The sequence below is a fragment of the Lipotes vexillifer genome, unplaced genomic scaffold (genome assembly GCF_000442215.2).
Source record: "Lipotes vexillifer unplaced genomic scaffold, Lipotes_vexillifer_v1.1 scaffold433, whole genome shotgun sequence".
Taxonomy (NCBI): domain Eukaryota; kingdom Metazoa; phylum Chordata; class Mammalia; order Artiodactyla; family Lipotidae; genus Lipotes; species Lipotes vexillifer.
Genome location: NW_006774285.1, coordinates 1,790,996 through 1,801,431, shown reverse-complemented (window position 1 = coordinate 1,801,431; position 10,436 = coordinate 1,790,996).

Below are 10,436 nucleotides of genomic sequence, written 5' to 3'. Positions count from 1 at the left end.
CTGCGCGTCTGGAGCCTGTGCTCCGCAACGGGAGAAGCCACAGCAGTGAGAGGCCCGCATCCAAAAAAAAAAAAAAAAAAAAAAAGGACCAATTAAGCTGTGGAGTCAGTGGTCTTGAGCCCGGGGACAATATTGATTTCCTTAAGGTCATGTTAATGGTTTAATGTTGTACTTAATTCAATAGAAAACAAAAGGCTGAGGCATTACAAACCATTTTATTTAGTGAATGCACAGACACTCTTAGTTGAAAATAGAAATAAACATAAAGTAAATTAGCAAGTTGAGACAATAAGAACACTTTACAGTTCTAAGCCTCAAATATCCTGAATTATCTTGACAGTTGCCCTGACTTGCCATTTTTCTTAGTAGTACAGCATCTACTCTCAACCTCATTTATTTCTCAATAAATGTTTTAATATTAAGTTTGAAGCCAGTTCCCCCTAATTTCCTCACTTTGAAATCTGGCTTGTAAACCTGCATAAGCAAATCAGATATTCCCCTCCCCCTATCTTTATTCTACTTGAGATAGTCATTTGACTCCTCTGGATCTCTGTTTCCTCAAACATAATAAACAGATTGGATTAAATAATTGGTATGATTTATCACCTAATATGTAATACTTAATATATGTCAGGCCCTGTGCTAAGTATTTTGCATTAATTATCTAAAATCCTTGCCACAAGCTTCTAAGGTAAGTACATACTATATTATCCCAATTTTCTAGATTGGGATACTGAGATTTAGAGAGCAACTTGCCCAAGGCCAAAGAGGTCTGTAAAGTATGCTAATCTATTGTGAGGGGCTCAAGAGAAACTTCCTGGATGGGCAGTTGAAACTAAATCTGGAAGGATGAGTTGGGTTGAGCTAGAAGATGCAGGTGAGAGGGGAAGGAGAGGGACAAAAGGAATAGGGGGAGGACTGGGAAGCCTGGTGTTGACAAGAAAAGATTTGGCTGAAGAAGTAACCCTCAAGGCCAAATCATGAAGTTTGGATCTCGTCCAGAAGAGGATGAATAACCACCGAAAACTTTAAACATGAGAGTGTTGAGCTAAGATTTGATTTTAGAAACAAGATGCCAAGAGACTTGTTGGGGGCATTGTCGTAATCCAGGCAGGAAGTGAAGAGGCCTGAACTAATTAAGAGGAGCTTATCTGAAAACATCCTTTCTTTCTGTTTCACATTTATTCCCTCCATCAAGGTATTAGCAAGGAAGATAGGGAAGTAGAGGAAATCACTTCTGCAAAATGCTGAGCATTCCTTTCTTGTTGAGCAGATGATTTTTCTCAGAATAGCCAAAGTTGAGAGGAGACAAGTGCAGTTTGCTGAACCTCCTCCTCCTGCTAAAAGGTTCCAGGCAGGACTTTGGTCACGCAGGATAATTACTCCTGCCAAGATACAAACCGGTTTGCAATTTTATTGTTCTCTTCCCCCAAGAAAAGGTTCAGAGGAGTTCAAAAGATGTGACCAGCCAAGAAAATAGGAAGATTATTCTAGAATCTCTTGGTTCTACCAAGAGTATATAAGGGATTTAATAGTAATATAGACGAAGGTAACAGAGTTTTATACCATTTCTATCACTGGCTTTGACATTCACTCATTCATTCACTTAATACCTACTGAAATTTACTATGAGCAAGGTTCTGTACTAGGTGTTATGATGATGGGGCAATATGCAAGAGTGCATCAGACCTCCCTCTGTGGTCTCAGCTTCTGCTGTGAAGTCCTGGCTCTTGGGCTGCTGTATTTGTTATCTATTGCTGCATAATAAATTACCTTGAAACTTCACATCTTAAAACAACAAAACATTTCATTATCTCACACAGTTCCCGAGGTTTAGTACTCCGAGAGCGACTTAGCCAGGTGGTTCTGGCTCAGGCTCTCTCATGAGGTTGCAGTCAAGATATTGGCTGGGGCTGCAGTCATCTCAAGGCTAGAGTAGGGCTGAAGACTTGATTTCCAAGTTCACTCACATGGCTGTTGGCAGGACATAGTTCCTAGCTGGCCATTGGCCAGAGGCTTCAGTATTCTTCCAGGTGGCCTTCTCCTTAGAGCTGCATACAACATGGCAGCTTGTTTCTCCAACAGGGAGTTATCCAAGAGATAGAGATAGAGAAAGACAGAGATACCAGAATGGAAGGTGCAGTTTTTTTAATAACCTATTCTCAGAAGTAACTTACCATCATTTCTGCTATATGATTTTGGTCACACAGACCAACTGTGATAGAGTGTGGGAGGGGCCTACACAAGGGTGTGAATACAAGGAGGGAAGGATAATTAAGGGCTATCTTGAAGGCTGGCTACCACAGTCCATCCTCTGGCCTCCAATGATTCATGTCCCTCCCACATGCAAAATACACTCATTTCCTCCCGAAGTCACCAAAAGTCTCATCTCATTATAGCGTTAGCTTGAAGTCCAACATCTCATCCTCTAAATCAGGCCCAGGTACATCTGAGGCTCCTTGGGTGTAGTTCCTTAAGTACAGCCCCTTGAGTACAGTTCCCCTCCCCCTGTGAAACTAAAACAACTTATGTGCCCCTCCACACACCCAACACACCATGGTGAGACAGGCGTAACAGGGTAACTGTTCAAAAAGAGGGAAAATGGCGGGCACAAAGGTGTCACTGGTCCATTATAATTCTGAAAACCAGCTGAACAAATGTTGAACATTCCTTGATTAAGTCTCAAATCCTGGGAATAATTCTCCCTGGCTCTCAGCTCCATGTTCTGGAGTTTTGGATCTGACCCCTGAGTCATCCTCCCTTTCTCCCTTTTTTTTTTTTTTTTTTTTTTTAATGAAAGATAGTCCATGTTTACCACTGAGAACTTTTCTCAGCCTACTTCTTGCCAGTGGAACTTTGAGGGTCCAAAGACCTCTTTTCGTTTTGTACTATCTCTATCCCTTTTGGTCCAAGATGGCAATGTTTCTTCATACATATTTATTTTTTAAGTGTTATGAGCCTTCCATGAATGTTATTGGGGTCCACTCCATTAGATGAAAGCCACACCTACAAATATCTTTCAGATAAGCTCTTCTCTACCTTGGGCTTCTGGTGAGATAACTGATGGACAATGCCCTTAAGCTTCCTACGTGCTTTATCATTTTATTGAGAGACTGTGTGACACATACCTTTAATCTCTTTAGAGGACTTTTTGTCTGGCCAAATAGTATTCTGATGCACAACCTTAAATCTTTCTGAGACTGTAACAAAAGATTTTACAATCACTCCCTTGGCTTCATCTTAGGACCATGTTTTACTAGCAGTGCCCTGGATTTGTAGCTCAGAAGCTACATCTTAATTTTAGCATTGTTTGCCATTCAGAGAAGGTGAGAATTTTCAAAACCATCAAATTCTGTCTCCTTTTTGTTTAAACTGTTAACAGTTCTTCCTTTAGTTTACCTCTCTCCTCTCACATTTTACTACAAGCAACAAGAAGAAACCTTTGCTTGGAAATCTCCCCAGCTAGATCACCCAGTTCATTAGACACATTTTCTACCTTTTGGTTACTGCAGGCAACAGTGTTACTGAACTTTCTGCCACTATATAATAAGGATTGCCTTTCCTCCAGTTTCCAATTACATTACCTCATTTTTTTGCAAGCCTTCACCTGTAGCCATATAAAAGAGTGGGATACTTCTATTAACAGTTTCTTCAAGGTACTTTAGGCTTTCACTAACACTCTCCCCAAAGTCTGTTGTCCAGTTCCAAAGTTACTTATGCACCTTAGGATTTTGTTATGGCTGAATCTCACTTCCAGGTAGCAACATCTATATTAGATATCTATTTCTGTGTAACATATTATTCTGAAACTTAGCAGTTTAAAGCAACAACTATTTATTATCTCTTACAGTTTCTGAGGCTACCAGATCTGCTTCTAAGGTGGCTCACTCACATGGATGGCACATTGGTGCTGGCTGTTGGCAGACCTCAGAATCTTTTCACATAGGTCTGTCTTCAGGGGTCCTTGCATCCATGGTAGGTGGCTGTTCCTAGAGCAAGGGATCTAAGGCGCCAAGGCAGAAGTTACAATGTCTTTTATTATCTAGCCTCAGAAATCCTACACTGTCACTTCTACAGTAATCTATTTGTCACACAAATCAGCTCTGATTCAATGTACGAGGGGAATACCAATACATGAGGATTGTTCTAGGTTATCTTGAAGGCTGGCTACCATAGCATGTTTTCTACCTTTCTAGGTTCCTTTGTTAATACTCTTTCCCTCAACAAAGCTACTTTCAAAATAGATATATCTTGGGCAGCAAAATCATGTATGCCGTATTGAAAAACATCATACTACCTGGTCAAATTTTAAAGAATTTCAGCACAAATTAAGCCAGACTTCTGAATTTCTATCTTTAAAAAAAAAAAAAAGTCCCTATTGCACAAGTTAAGCAAGTCAGGAACCTCTTAAGAATGAAGATTGATCCAAAGGCTGAAGAGTCATCATTGATGAGCAAATGTATTATCGTGATACCAGTTTCATTTCTCTGCTCACCATAAACAAATTCATCTGTCTTTTTCTGGGACAGGTATGTGTAATATGTGACATGCTTGATTTTAGAAGGCTTCTTTTTATAAAACATGAAAACTATGTAAATAATCAGTAATTTCTTTTTCTTTAATAAGCCCACTGCATTCATTCAAAACCTTTATCTATCAATGTGGGATAAGTTACTAAATTATATGTCCAGAATAGATGTTACATTTCAATTAATAAAAGGACTTATATTCTTCTCATAGGAACCACCGCACCCTTTATGTAGTTCTCCCCTATGAGACCCTTCCAAAGGTAAACTACTGTCCTTTCCCTCAGTGATTTGCCAAACAGAGGCAGTGTGGTGTATGAAAAGCATAAGCTTTGGTATTAAAGCTCTATATTCTGATTCTGCTAGCTGTGTGACCTTGGGCAAGTTACCTAACTTCTCCAAACCTCTGTTTACCAATATGTAAAATGGGGGTAATAACACCAAACTGTCATAAGAATTAGATGATATAATGTAGTAATAATGCTTAGCACAATGCCAGTTAGAGTAAGGGCTCAATGAATGATAGTTATCATTAACAATTTGGGCAAGAAATGCTACCCATGAGAAGTTTCTTCTACTCTTCAGTTCTTACCTACTCCTAGTTCTACACAGCATCCATGGTTAGTGATTTTCAAATGTTGAAATGAAGGAACTACAAAAATAACAATGATTAAAAAGCTCAATTTATGAGTGTGTTGCTCTTTAAAGTTTTCTCTGGATGCAAAGCAGTCCATTCAATACCTAATTCAAATATGAACTAGAAAAATTTTTTTAAATCTGCTTTTTCTTATAGGAATGAATTTCAAGAAAAATAAGATACTGAAATGCCACAAAATGATCATTAGATTACCACTCTGGGCTTAGTTTTCCCAAAGACATAAATCTTGAGACATTTTGAGAAGTACTGAATGAACTTTGGAGGTATTCACCTTTGTTTAAGACTCTCTCCCTCTGTTTTTCAGATGGAAGGCGGAAAAGAATAATACTTTCCAAAGCCCTTTTTATATATTCAAATGCAGAATAGCCATGATCAAAGAGATGAATTACAAAGAATGATCAGGAACATAAATATGTACATATTTTGAATCAGTAGTAAGTGGGTTTCGCAGTTTTCAATGCAAAATAATTTCATACTTCATATTATTTATACCTTGACCTATTTGCATACTTTAAAAAACTTAAATACAAATGGCACTTAGAAAACACAGAAAATGAGCAGGCCCAGTTTTAGAAAAGAAAATATGAGTAAACCAGATTAAGAATATATGATTTTTTCAAACTTAATTTACAAAGCTGCAGCAGATATTATTTTATTATTGAAAACAGTTAACACAAAGTATTAGTGTAGGCTAGTTTTCTTTCTTATGCAACTCAAAATGATGGTTTATAAAGGACCATAGCCTATATGGATATGATGGAATGCCATGTAGCTACCAAAAATGACAAGAACCTAGCTTAATGTCCATACGTGGAAATGTGTACATAGAGTAATGTAAATAGAAGAGACTCAAAATAGCATATGTACTGATTAAACCATGTAGAAATATATGTATAATGTATATATGTAAATATACGTATAATGTAGTGTAGTGGAAAGAAAGAGAGAATAGAAGAGTTGAGTTCTAGTTGTGACAGGGCCTTCCCTTGGCTGGATATCCATATCTGAGCAATTTATCTGCTTGTTCTCAGTTTCCTCACCTATGAAATGAAGGAGTTGATCTCAACTGATTTCAAGGCCATTCTCAGTGCTAATGTTTAGTGATTTCATAGTTCAAAGGTTTGGAGTGACATAAGTATAGTTTACTGTTTACTACCTTCTTTCCTGTAAAGTTGTTCAGGTTGATAATAATATTAAAAGGATACCACATGTCTTTAGTAAGACCTAGGAGAGAAATAATATTCATCAATAAATAAGATTCAGTGATAGATAATGTACTATTTTCTTTAAACTTTGTTTAAAAAAACAAAAAGGCAGTAGGACATCACTGAAGGTTTTGGAGAAGAAAAGTGGCATGATAAAAGATGCATTTTAGGGTGCTCACCACGCACCAGCACCAGGTGCTATCACTTACACCCAAACCAGGGCTCTGACTGTCACAGCCAAGAGAGCGCAGGCTGCTGGGGAGCTGGTTTTTTCAGAATGTTGAGTAGACTTCCCTTTGCTGTACATCTCTAGGAATAAACCTACAAAGGAGGCAAAAGACCTGTACTCAGAAAACTATAAGATACTGATGAAAGAAATCAAAGACAACACAGATGGAGAGATATACCATGTTCTTGGATTGAAAGAATCAATATTGTGAAAATGACTATACTACCCAAATCAATCTACAGATTCAATGCAATCCTTATCAAATTACCAATGTCATTTTTCACAGAATTAGAACAAAAAAATTTACAACTTGTATAGAAACACAAAAGACCCCAAATACCCAAAGCAATCTGGAGAAAGAAAAATGGAGTTGGAGGAATCAGGCTCCCTAACTTCAGACTATACTACAAAGCTACAATAATCAAGACAGTATGGTACTGGCACAAAAACAGAAATATAGATCAATGGAACAGGATAGAAAGCCGAGAGATAAAAGCCATGCACCTATGGTCACCTAATCTATGACAAAGGGGGCAAGAATATACAATATACAATGGAGAAAAGACAGCCTCTCCAATAAGTGGTGCTGGGAAAACTGGACAGCTACATGTAAAAGAATGAAATTAGAACACTCCCTAACACCATACACAAAAATAAACTCAAAATGGATTAAAGACCCAAATGTAAGGTTGGACACTGTAAAATTCTTAGAGGAAAACATAGGCAGAACACTCTTTGACATATATCACAGGAAGATCTTTTTTGATTCACCTCCTAGAGTAATGAAAATAAAAACAAAAAAATAAACAAATGGGACCTAATGAAACTTAAAGGATTTTGCACAGCAAAAGAAACCATAAACAACACGAAAAGACAACCCTCAGAATGGGAGAAAATATTTGCAAATGAGGCAAAGGACAAATGATTAATCTCCAAAATATGCAAACAGCTCATGCAGCTCAATATCAAAAAAACAAACAACTCAATCAAAAAATGGGTGGAAGACCTAAATAGACTTTTCTCCAAAGAAGATATACAGATGGCCAACAGGCACATGAAAAGACTCAACATCACTAATTATTAGAGAAATGCAAATCAAAACTATAATGAGGTACCACCTCACACTGGTCAGAATGGCCATCACCAAAAAATCTACAAACAATAAATGCTGGAGAAGGTATGGAGAAAAGTGAATCTTCTTACACTGTTGGTGAGAATGCAAATTGATACAGCCACTATGGAGAACAGTATGGAGGTTCCTTAAAAAACTAAAAATAGAGCTACCATATGACCCAGCAATCCCACTCCTGCACATATACCCAGAGAAGACCATGATTCCAAAAGATACATGCACCCCAATGTTCATTGCAGCACTATTTACGATAGCCAGGACATGGAAGCAAACTAAATGTCCATCAAGAGAGGAATGGATAAAGAAGATGTGGTGCATATATAAAATGGAATATTACTCAGCCATAAAAAGGAACAAAATTGTGCCATTTGCAGAGACGTGGATGGACCTAGAGACTGTCTCCATATTTTAATATAACAAGCAGACCACACGCTGAGCCTCCTGTCTAGAATGTGGGGCATGGGAAAGGGTGTGCCAGGGATGCCCCACAGCTTCTATCTGCCCACTCACATTTCCCAGGCTCCCTTGCTGTTAGTGAGATCATGTGACTTAGTTGCCATGGAGTCTGAGGCATTTATTAGAGGGTGGAGCCTCCACCAGTGCAGGTGAAACAAAGCCCATGCTGGCCCACAGTGGACATATCAAATAAGTGGTAAATACATGTTCATGTGTATTAAACCATTGAGATCTGGGATTGTTTGTTCCTGCAGCATAACTTAGCCTAACCTCACCAATACAACTGTGTTGTCATTCCCTTCCCTCAGATGAGAAACCTGGGGCTCAGGGCTTCCCTGCTGGCACAGTGGTTGAGAATCAGCCTGCCAATGCAGGGGACACGAGTTTGATCCCTGGTCTGGGAAGATCTCACATGCTGCGTGTGCCACAACTACTGAGCCTGTGCTCTAGAACCTGTGAGCCACAACTACTGAGCCCACGTGCCACAACTACTGAAGCCCACATGCCTAGAGCCCGTGCTCCACAACTAGACAAGCCACCGCAATAAGCCTGCGCACTGCAACGAAGAGTAGCCCCTGCTCGCCGCAACTAGAGAAAGCTCGCACACAGCAAGGAAGACTCAATGCAGCCAAAAATAAATAAATAAATAAACAAACAAATAAATAAATAAAATCTATTTTAAAAAGTTGCATTTTAAATCAGGCAATGGTGTGTATCATGCCTGAAAACAAAGGGAGAATGTACACAGAATGACCCATATTGGAGATTGACAATATGCTAGGCATGAGGTAGTGAGGGCTTGAACTTGGGAGGAAGCAGTCATTTATTCATTTATTTGGTTGGCACTTATGGACCCTTACCGTGCTAAATTCAGAGGGAACAAATATACTATGAGTACACAATTATTCTCCATCCCCTTTCTCAATTTAACTCTCTTCATAGAATTTATCATTACCTGAAATTCCACTTACATATTTGTTTATGTATTATTTTATTTTCTGTCTCACCCTCCAGAAAAGAAGTTCCATGAGGGCAGACAGACCATATGTATAAATACTCAACAAATACTTGCTGAATTAAAGAATAAGTGAAAATTATACTGAACCTTATAGACAAAGTCAAACATCTTTTCTGATACAGTTCTACAGCTTTGTAGCTTCAGGCTAATTTAGTACCAAAAGCCCCTACAAGACCCTCCTGCTGTGTTTATGATAAAATTAAATTATTGCTATGACTGCCCTCCTTTCAGCCTACTACTAAAGTATTTCCCCATAAATTTTGCTCCCTTTCTGTTCAGAAATTCTTCTTTCTCTGGTAGAAATGAAGCTAGGAGAGAGATGATTATCTATGCTTTACTCTCAGCACTTCTTTCTGAATTACTTGTATCTAGATTTTTGTTTATTAATTTAAGAGAGTGGTTAAATATTCATTAGCTTTTTCCTTGCAACTTCAGTTCACAAACTTAGTTGAATGTAAATAATACCAAACACTTTCTCTCTCAAAGCTGTTGGGAAAAGGGACAGAGGTGAGGGTCAGAGGTGAGGGGTTGGGGGTGGCGAGGTTGGAGGAGGGCTCAGAAGGTCAACAATTAGCAATGGTTTTACTACCATCTCTCTGTGGTTTTTACAACTCCCCTCTCCAGCTTTAGCTGCTCACCTCAGTCATGGGGCTCTAACAGCCCCCTCTCTGAGCAACACTTGAATCTGCTTCCCTTAAAAATAATAGCACTTCACATTTGTAGAGTACTTGTAAGTCTACAAAATGCTTTTTACCTCTATGATCTTACTTACATCTTATTTAATCTCTTTGTTCTCAAACAGATTATTAGTTTCTGTTTTTGTTTTGTTTTTCTCAGAGAACTAAGAGGAAAGCTTGAGTAATAGATGTGGGAAAAGCAAGTTTCTAGATAGTGAGTTATAAACTGACTAAATGCTAACCCTGTAATCATGATGAGACCAAAGCTGTTTTGATTGGCTCAGGTTCCTCACTCTGGACAGAGTTGATTTATTACCTTCCAAGGGCTGTTTTTTCCTTTGTCCTCCACTGTCTGGATCATCCATAATTGGTTGTGTTGGAAGGTTGATACTGCTCCAAAGGGAATGTAGGTCCCACTTGTCTCTCAGTCTAGTCAGTACCTGGCTCTGTCTTCCTTGCAAGCTGGAAACTGGCAGCTCCTCATCTCATTCCCCTCCCAGGTAATCTATTAGCTTACCCTTATCACCTGTTAGGG